The following is a 10991-nucleotide window of genomic DNA, read 5'->3' on the forward strand; positions in this document are numbered from 1 at the left end:
AAGCTTTGTTTCATATACTTGGGGCACATGGCCAGGAGAGACTGGTCCTTGGAGAAGGACATCATGCTCGTAATGGTGGAGGGACAACACAGGAGAGGAAGATTTCGGATGAAATGGATTGATACAGTAGCTGGGGCAATGAAGGTTAGTGTGTAAGAATTAGTGAGACTGGGTCAGGACTAGGCAGGGTTCAGAGCTGTTGTACATAGGGTCGGTATGAGTCGCAGGTAACTTCATGGCACATAAAAACAGCAACAACTATTGACTTATGGAATGATGTAAGTCTGTGAACAGCCCAGTGTTCTAGCTCTCTGACAACACTGACAAGCTTTATATCCCAAAATTCCATGCTCAATGACTTTGCTAAAGTCTTGGATCCAAATATGTGTACGTTCTTTTCCTAAATAAATAATAGAAACACCATCTTTAAACAAATTACTTAAACCTTTGTACCCTTAGTCCTGTGACAATTTAGTGTCTCCAAAGAAGAATTAAAAAAATCTTTCTGTCTGGAGTGAAGCTGGAAATGAAAGAATCGCTGGAGAAAACACAGTGACTGGACCACTCAGTCCAGCCCAAATAAACACTTTTATTTCCTCTCCTTTTCTAAAACAAACAAAGCTCAACCCAAAGTTTATCTTTTCTTCATTTGGAATTCTATTGTGGTGCTCACATCACACAGAAAAAGTGAAATGTTAGTGAACAAGCATGCCTCAGTAGGGGAAACATAAGGCATTTATTACAAACGAATTCCAAATAATTAGTGAAGGAGATCATGAAATGTTCAGAGGGGGAAAAAGGGGGCCGAATTTCAAACAGGAGGGGGTTTGAGCCATTAATGGGTAATCTGCACGACTTTTGTTAATCCCTGGGGGCCCCTGCTACAGGTGGTTCATATTTCTAAGCAGTGAAGTATGCGAGATGAATGGAAAATTTCTCCTTAACATTTTCCACTACCCAGCCTTAGCATGGAAAACCCTATACCAGATCAGGCAGCTGGTTTATTACAACTTCAGAATTATAATTCAGAGACATATCACCATTCAGCTAGTCTCACTCTCTGCTTCTCCACACCATAGAGATTTCCTTGTCTATTTCCCTGCTATAGTATTATTGTTGAGAAAGTTTGTAGCTAGTTTTTAAATATACACTAGGAGGTGTTTTTTAGGTTTGAAAATACTGCAGCAATTTAAGTCAATATTCATATTTATTATTCCAAGAAAATTTTAGGCTTTACATATATATTTTATTTGTGAAATGTCTGTAACCTCTGCCAATGGTTGTAGTAGAGATGAAAGTATAAAAATAGGAGTTACTTTTTATGTAAACAATATCTGAATTTTAAAAGTGCTAAAAATTATTGAGTCAAATAAGATAATTCGTTTTATCCATACAAATATTGTACACAATAATGTGAATGACTTTTCTTGTGTTCTAGAACTAGAGAAAGGATATTTGAACTATTCTAATATTAATTTATTTGAGCCCCTAGTGCATTCTTTGGGTCTAGGAAGTCTGGTCCCCTCATTGTTGCATTAGAATGGCAGGATTCTTTTTCTCCCATTACTTTGCCACTTGTCCAGCCCAATGGTATCATGTACAGCTTTCCTAACATGGATTAATCAAAAGACATTTCTGTCAGTTTCTAAGTATACTTGAATCTATGTAACTGCTCCATTCTCTGGGGATTTAAATGAAGTTCTAGCTTTAGACCTGCAATCATTAAATGAAACTTAAAGGAGGTAAAACACAAATATGAATTTAAAGATATGTGGCTTATTTTATAGGAAATGAAGAGCAAGAATGGCATATTTTAATTTCTTATTTTTCTATCTCTGTTGATATTTATTTTGAGTTTTTTAAACTTGTTATTAAATATCTGAAAAATACAGGCAGGTTCTTTTCATCTTTTTTTTTTAAACTTGTGTTTTTTAAATATGTTGTTGTGGTTTTCTTTTTTTTAAATTAGTTTGTTTACAAAGTCTGTATATATTGTGTACCATCCTATTCTTCATTCCCATCCTGTTTCATACAATCATTCACATTTTTTATGTTTTATAAAATTAATTACCATTGGACCTGGCATGTCATTACCCTGTCTTTTCAAAGGAAATCTTCTCATTTACTTTCCCCCCTCCCTCCACCCACCAAACTCACAAATTTGTGGTTTCACCCCTATCTATCTTCACCCCTCCACTCCCTCCACCCTGAGTTCCCACACATGTTTTACTAGTTATCCTTCTATTTTTACAATACTGGTCTTATGCAGTATTTGTCCTTATGAGACTGCATTAGTTCACACTGCATAATGCTCTCTAGCCTTTCCCACATTATGTAGTATTTTTCAAAATTGTTGCTCTTGAGTGCTGCATGGCATTCCATTGTGTGACTATACCACAATGTCTCAATCCATTCGGTTGTGCTTTCTCATTGTTTGATTGCCCAGTGTTTCTATGTTTTATTCCAAGTCAGCAAACTCACAGCAGAGGAGAATGGTCCTTTAGTATCTCTGGACTGTGTTCTTAATAGGAGGAGCCATGGATGGCTTACTGAGTAAAGCATCCTGCTGTGAATCTGAAGGTCAGCAGTGCAAATCTACTAGATTTCGGAGGGACCGAGATAGGCAGTGTATTACTGTAAAGATAAACAATCTTGGAAATCCAGTGGAGGGTCGCTATGAGTCAGATACGACACAGTGACCGTGTTTTTTTATTTAATATTTACAGGAGAAGTTCACCAAGGTTTTCTGCTTTTGATTAATAGTAAAGAGTTTATCAATCCTCTACTAGTACACCTTGTTGTTGTTGGAAACTTTTGTACAACAGAACACAACCCTGTCCAGTCTGTGCCATCCTTATAATAGGTCGTACTGAAACCTATTATTGTACCCACTATTCAGGTTATTCCTTAAAGACTCGGACTCCCTCCTGCTTGAAATTCAGCCCTGCTTTCCCCACGCTAAATATTTTATCATTTCCTGCACTAATGATTTGGAAGCCATTTGTCAAGTTTTCTAGTATCTTACTGTTCAGAGCTTTCATTCATAGGGTTGCTATGAGTCACCTATGACTTGATGGCACTTAACAACAACAACAATGAGAGAGAGCTCACTTGACCTAGTGGATAGAAAGTGGTGCTACTAAGCCAAAGGAGGGTGGTTTTAGTCTGTGTCCCTTATGCCTGCTTTTATTTGGTTTTAGTGAAACATTCTTCTAGGTGATATAGCACTGGACTGTCCATTTGTGGCAGAGAGGTAACTTGTGGTTGCTGTGATGTCAAACACTGCGACCCTGATGTGCCAAATGTGATACTGGTCACTCATGGAAGACAGTGTTTGGAGCTCCCTAATTAAAACAAGCTTGGCAGCAGGAGTGGCATCTACTTCTGAAATAGCTTGCCTCCAGAAACTCTATGTGCTTGGAGAAAGGAAGAAAGTTATACAATTGTCCAGGTCTTTTGTTCATAGGGTTTCTATGAGTCACCTACGATTCAACAGCATTTAAAAACAACAGCTACAGCTACAATGGTGGTGGTGTTACTATTTGTGATCATATGTTTATAACTTGAGGAAAAGTAATAATAACTGTTGTTAGAAAAGACTCTGAAACTTGCACTAGGGAGTAAAAAGCCAAAATAGAGGGAAGAAGTGTTGATGTAGGAGAACTGAACAGAAAGTTACAAAGGGAAGCTCAAAAAGACAAAACAACATATCATAATGAAATGTGCAAAGAGCTAGACATAAGAATATAGAAAAGACACTCAGCATTTCTCAAATTGAAAAACAAATTCAAGCTTCTGGTTGCTATATTGAAAGATTTTATGAACAAAATATTAAACGATTTAGAAAATATCAAAAGAAGGTGAGAGGCACCTTGGGGATTGCAGTGTATTATTCCTTCTTCTGGAAGTCCATGATATATTCAGTATTCTTTGCCAATGACATCATTTAAATTTAAAGACATCAAGCAATTATTTTTTAGTCTTCTTTGTTTATTATGCAATTTTTGCATGCAAATGAAGTAATTGAAAATATCATTGCTTAGGATAGATGCTCCTTAATCCTTAGAGTCTCAATAAGCCATTTGGTTTCATGACAGCTGCTTCCATGGCTGTCGATTGTGGCTGGAATGAAATCCATGATGAATACAATCTTTTCCCCATTTATTATGATATTGCTTGTTAGACAAGTGGAGGATTTTTTGCTTTCTTTGTATTGAGATGCAATCTAAAGAGATACAGTTGTCTTTGATCTTCAAATCCTTTTTGTTTTTAGCAAGGTTGTTATACTAACATATGACATATGAAGGTGGCTAATAGTTTCTCTAATCTTGGTGCTTTTTCTCAACATGGTTAAGCTTCTCAGATCTCACTTAATTTAGAAATTATTATAATTAAAATTGAACACAAAATATTGCTGGTGATAGTAAAAAAACTGCATACAACAGTATATTAATAGAACTTCAGAAACTTAAGCCAGATTCAGAAACGAGAGAATGAGCCGTCAGGAATATCCTTGCTGACATCAGATGGATATTGGCTGAAATCAGACAATACCAGAAAGATGTTTGGCCATATTTTATTGACTATTCAAGGGCTTTTACTCTTTGGATATCAACAAATTATGGAAAAGACTGAAAAGAATGGAATTCCAGAGCACTTACTTGTGCTCATGTAGAACTTGAACATAGATAATAAGCCAGTATTCAGACATCAGGAAAGGTGTGTATTCAGGTTGTATCCTTTTGTCATACAATTCTTCATACAAGAGATGTGTATATATTTTTAAATAAAATGTTGTCTTATGTTTTAAAACTTTAAATAAATTGCATTATGTGGACTATATATAAAAAAAAGATGAGAGGTATATAGAGTGACAGTGATAGCATGACTGGTTGACAAGTAATCCTTACAGGAAGTAGTGCATGATCAAAACCAAAGGCAACAAAGAAAGAAGCTCAAGCTGCACTAAGGTGTTGGGGAAAAAACAAGACTACAGGAATGAATTGTATACCAATTGAGGTGTTTAAAAAAACAGATTCGGTGCTGGCTGGGCTCACTAGTCTGTACCATGAAATTTGGAAGACAGTTACTTGGTCAACTGATCAGAAAAGAAGCACTTTTTTTTTTCTATAATTATATTTTATTAATTTTCATAAACATTTACAGAGATTTTGGGCTTCCACTCATTCATTGTTGCACTATTCTCTCTACCCTCCTCCCAGTTTGTTCTTGTCCAAATGCCACAGTGCTTGTCAAAGCCAGTTCTGATTAATCTTCTTTGTCAGTGTATCCTTTGCCATTCCCTATCACTCCTCCCTGAGAGAGACTTCACCCTGAGTCATAAGGAAAAGGGGACGGCGTATTCTCTTAGCTACTTCCTGCTGAAAAGGGACGCTGTGGGTTTCAGGGTGAAGATCTTCTCTCACTACTCTAAAGGGCCCCTTTGGCAGTAGGAAACACATAGACTATTATGGAGATTGATTTTGGAATTCAGATGCACTCTTATTGATTGTGCTTGGCTGTACATGTACATATCCTTGAAGATGTATCATGGGGGTGTTGCAAAGAAGCACTTTTGTTCCCTTTCTAAAAATATTAAAAAAGAGGTAATTCAATAGTGTAAATACTATGGACCAATATTATTAATATAGCATGTAAGTAAAATCTTGCTGAAGATTATTTTTTAAATGGCTAGAGCATTTAAAAATCAATTGAAAATTGCCAAAAATTTAAGCTGAATTTAGTAAAGGCTACAGAATAAGAGGCAAGATTATTGGAATCAGATGGATCTTGGCTGAAAGACAAGATTATCAGAAAGATGTTTGCCTGTGTTTTACTGACAATACAAAGGTATTCGACTATAACTAACATTGTGAGGAATGAGAATCACTGAGCAGTTCATTGTGCTGGTGTGAAATCAGTACACAGACCAAGAAGCAGTTGCCTGAACACATCTAGGGAACACTGCTTATTTTCAAATCAGGAAAGGTGTATAACCCAGGCTTTTGTTCTTTCTCTATACCTACTCAAGCTGTTGAGTGTTGAATAATTTGGGTATTTTGTTAGGACAGGTTATTCTTTAGAGAAGAACATCATGCTTAGAATGGTAGAGCATTGGCAAAAGAGAAGAAGACCCTCAACCAGAGATGGATTGACATAGTGACTGCAGCAATGGACTCAAGTATGTCAGAGATTGTGACTACGGCACAGGATAGGAAAGGGTTCAGAGCTGTTCCTAAGGCTTGGACTCAACTTGATAGCACCTAAAAACAACAACAACATTCAATCTGTATGCTGCATAAATAATTTGAGAAGCTGGACTCTATGAAGAATATGACATTAGGACTGGAAGAAGACTCATCAGTCACCAGAGTTATACAAATGACAAGAGCTTGTTTGCAGAAAATTAAGAAAAAGTTACTAAATACAATCAAGGAATAAAGTTTTCAAAATATATCATATCTCAATATTAAAAAAAAAACCAACCAAAAATTCCCACCACTGGGCCAAAAGGCAAAAGCATGACATATGGACAATAGATTTATGTTGTCAGTAATATAATTTTATTTATATTCACAATCAACACCTTTAGTAATAGCAATTAAAAATTCAAAAGGCATGCTGCCTCAATGAAATCTGCTGTTAAGGACCTCTCCAAAGTGCTAATAGCCTGAACTAAACCTTAATCTTTTCATTTACTCCCTATGCATGTGAAAGTTGGACAATAAATAAGGACAGCAGAAGAAGAATCAATGCCTTTGGATTATGATGATAAAGAAAAAATGATGAATATATTATGGATTGCCAAATAGTAAACAAGATTGTGTTGGAGGAAGTGTAAGAAGCTAGCTGCTTAGAGGTAAGAACGGTAAAATTTCATGTCACATACTTTGGGAATGTCATCAAAAGGAGCAAGACCTTGAAAAAAAGATATACTGGGAAAGAAGAGAGTCAGAAGAAGAGATGATGACTCTATGAGATGACGTGACACAGTGTTGCAATGGGCTTGAGCACATTTAAAATGGTGAAGATGGTACATGTAGGGTAAGGTTTCAATCTGTTATTCATAGAGTTGATAGAAATCAGCTTCCACATATAATAACAATAATAACATAATTTATAAAAGTTATAGTTGTTGTTAGGTGCTGTCTTGTCACCTGTGACTCATAACAATCCTATATACAACAGCTCTGAGGCCTGCCCTGTCCTGAGTCATCTTACTGACCACAACACACCTACCCCAATTGTCCCAGTTACCGTATCAGTCCTTCTCATCTGGTGTCTTCCTCTCCTGTGCTGCCTCATCCACCCTTCTGAGCACAATGTCCATCTCCAAGGGTCTGCTCCTCCTGGTCATGAACCCAGAGTATGGAAGAGGAAGCTTCAAAATCCTAGCCTCCAAGAGAAGACTCAGTTTCACCCTCTCCCAAAAAGATGTATTTGTTTTTTTTGAAAGTCCATAGTATGTTCAAGACTCTTCTCCGGCACCACAACTCAAAGGCATCCATTCTCTTTCTGTCATCCCTAGTCATTGTCCAGCTTGCTGACGTATAGCAAGTAATTGCAAAACCTATAGCCTGAATCAGGCACACCTTAATTTCTAGACTGACATCGTTGCTTCTCAGTACTCTGGAGAGGACCCTGAAAGCAGATTTTCCCATTTCAATTTATCTTTTGATTTCCTGACTTCTAATGCCAAGTGTGTTGCTTATAGAGCTAAGCAAACTGTAATTGTAACAACCTCAGACTCTTCTCCATCAATCATGGTGCAGCCAATTGGAGTGGTGAGAACCTTTGTTGTCTTAAAAAAATTTTAAAAGCTTCCACTCATGGCTAACAAGCACATGAAGAAATGTTCAAAATCTCTAGCTCTAAGAGAGATGCAAATCAAGACAACTATGAAACAACTTCTCATCCCAATCAGAATAGCAAATTTTTTTTTTTTAATAGCAAAATTTAACAGAACAGCAAGCAACAAATGCTGGCAAGGTTGTGAAGAGACTGGAACCCTTATTCACTGTCGGTGGGAGTGTAAAATGGTGCAACCACTAAGGAAGGCAGTATGGAGCTTTCTCAAAAATTTGCAAATAGAGATACTATTTGACTCAGCAATTCCACTACTGGGAATATACCCCCAAGAGACCATAACTGACGTCCAAGCAGATTTATGCACACCCATGTTTATCGTGGCTTTGTTCATAATAGTAAGGAGTTGGAAACAACCTAAGTGTCCGAAAACAAACGAATAGATAGAGAAGCTGTGGTATATTAACACAAAGGAATACTATGCTGCATTGAAAAACAAGGAACTCATGCAATATTATTCAAAATGGGTGACCCTGGAGGACATTACAAACACTGCATGGTGCCACTGTTGTAAAACAGGACTGACCTCAGGGTTGGGGGGAGACTGAGAAAGATGGGATAAATAATGTAGACTGCATTAAAACAGATGAGGGAGAAAACTGTTTAAGAGGGATATGTTATTAGGTATTTTTGTCATGACAGGAGTCCAGAGCAAAGGCTGTATAGTGGGGTGGACCTGTGGAGAGAGATTGTAGAACAATGAAAGAATTTTTCTTTTACTTTTCCAAGAGAGTAGTGTACTAGGAAGGAGGGTTCAGAGGGGAGAAACGTGCAACAATGAATAAAGGGAAATCCAAAGTCTCTGTAAATTTTCATTGAAATTAATAATAAATAAGAAAAGAGAAAAAAACCCTTCCACTCAGTTTTTTAATGTACTTCAATGTAGAAAGATTTTAAAAATGAAACAACTTTGCTGCTAGTATTCATATAATCTAAGAAATATATTTAAGAAGCTTATAATGGTATTCAGCCTACATTTTTCTATGATTAAAATGTATAATAAACATTACTAAGAATTTTTTATGGTCTGAAATGAGTGCATGTCCATCATGGCAGCCTGACACTAAGAGTTTCCCATCTGGCTGATGCTAGTTCTAGCGACACCAGTACCTACGGAATTGCTTCCAGATTTGTATGCAATTAAGAATATTCATTATTTGACTCCAAAACTGATTCCTTTTCTGCAACACCCAGCGCTTTCCTGCACACCCATCTACTTACATTCTTTTAATGTATCCTGCAGTCTTACATATCTCATCATGGCTCATACTCTTCTAAATATTATATGCAAATTAATTTATATAATCCCTTTATTATTTGTGGGAAGTTGGTGAGGAAACTGAGGCACAGAGCAATTAAATAACTTAGAGAATGGCAGTCAGAGTCAAAGCCAGCATTCTAATATGGTTGAAGAGTTCAAGTGTTTATGTTCTCTCTGCTTATGTCTACCTGACACAGCTCATTCTTCAAGTTCTAGCTTAAATTTTCTAGTTTCTTTGAATTTTACTTTGACCTTCTTCAGACTGAGTTATATATTAAATATTCTTGGGTATAATTTTTCCTGTAAATATGTCTCTAAAATTATAAGTCTTTGTAAAACTGTGATATAAATAGTTAATTGCTTACATGTTACCTCCAAATTGAGACCAGACTCCAAGCTTTATTATTATTCTTTATAGCTCAGTCCATAGCACTTTGTTACTTGATAAATAAATAAAGGGCCAAAGAAATGTCTTCTCATTTAGTTAATGTTGATTACAAATGTCTTTGTTGAAATCAAATCTCTTATAATCGTTAAGGAAAATCAGAATATTTAAAAAATGGAGATTTTAATATTTTTTACTTATCTGCACTTTACATTAAATTTTGTGTGTGTGTACACACACAATACACATGTGAAAGAGAGGAAGATTCTCAACGAGATGGACTGACAAAATGACTGTGGCAATGGACTCATATTTGTCAGAAATTATGAGATGGCATAGGAGAGAACAGGGTTCAGGTCTGTTGTTCATAGGACTGCTATAAGTCATATTTGACTCAGTGGCAACTAACAACAACAACTGCTTCCATAAAGATTTATAGTCTTAGAAACTTAAGTTGCAATTCTACTCTGCCCATAGGATCGATATAAGTCAGAGTTGACTTAATGACAAATGGTGAGTAATTAAGAAAAGTGTTCTAGTTCTTAAAAAAAAAGAGTTACATATCTTCTATGTACCTAAAATAGATGTGTAAAATATTAAAATAAAAATTAAGTATAGGAAAATATTTCATAATCTTTTCTACATTATACAATCCAGTGAAGCAGAAGTGCAACTGAATTTCCCATATAATTGCAACTTGCAGTACATGACTGGGAAAGGTACTAACTTTGAATTACAGTGCTCGGAGCTTCAACAAAGGTTCCCTGTTTCATCTTGCCCACTGTGAGTGATTTTAGGATAAATAGTTCCTGGCTTAAAAAGTATACAGTTTCATACATCAAAGTCGGCACTTTGAACTGCATCCAGAAACACCCTGGTAGACCATGCAAGCCCTAGTGCACTGACATTAATACAATCCATCTGCTTGAGACCCTTAAGCAAGCAAGCAGCGCTGCATTTGCAGTAGCTGAAATGATCTAGTGGTTTTCATGATTAATCCCCACTATGTCACATTGTTTTAATACATTAGAAATCAGAAAAGCTGCACATGTTGCTGTGAAGTAATTATGAATAAGAATGGAAAGTAAAATGTTTACATAAATTGACAAAAATAAGATTATTTTTTAGGTTGTATTTATTTACAGGTTCTTCAGCATTTAATGCTAAGCAGTTATGGCATAAGTTGTATTTGTGTCTGTGCACCTAATGAGATCACATTCGAGAAAACGGCACTGCCTTCTTGAGCCAACTTTTCCATCCTCAGCATTGTAGGTAAACAGTAAATTCTAAATGTAGTTTATATTTACCAAAGAAATTTAATCATGGCATTATATACGTAGCTGGCCGTTGAGTGTGTTTTCAGAGGCTATACATTACATGACCTGATACAGGTCATGGTATTTGCAATCGCTTGTTATGCATCAGAGAGTTGGACAATGACTAGGGAGGACAGAAGGAGAGTGGATGCTTTTGAGCTGT

The sequence above is a fragment of the Elephantulus edwardii genome, unplaced genomic scaffold, assembly GCF_000299155.1.
Source record: "Elephantulus edwardii isolate Elephantulus edwardi_28Jun2011 unplaced genomic scaffold, EleEdw1.0 scaffold00002, whole genome shotgun sequence".
NCBI lineage: Eukaryota > Metazoa > Chordata > Mammalia > Macroscelidea > Macroscelididae > Elephantulus > Elephantulus edwardii.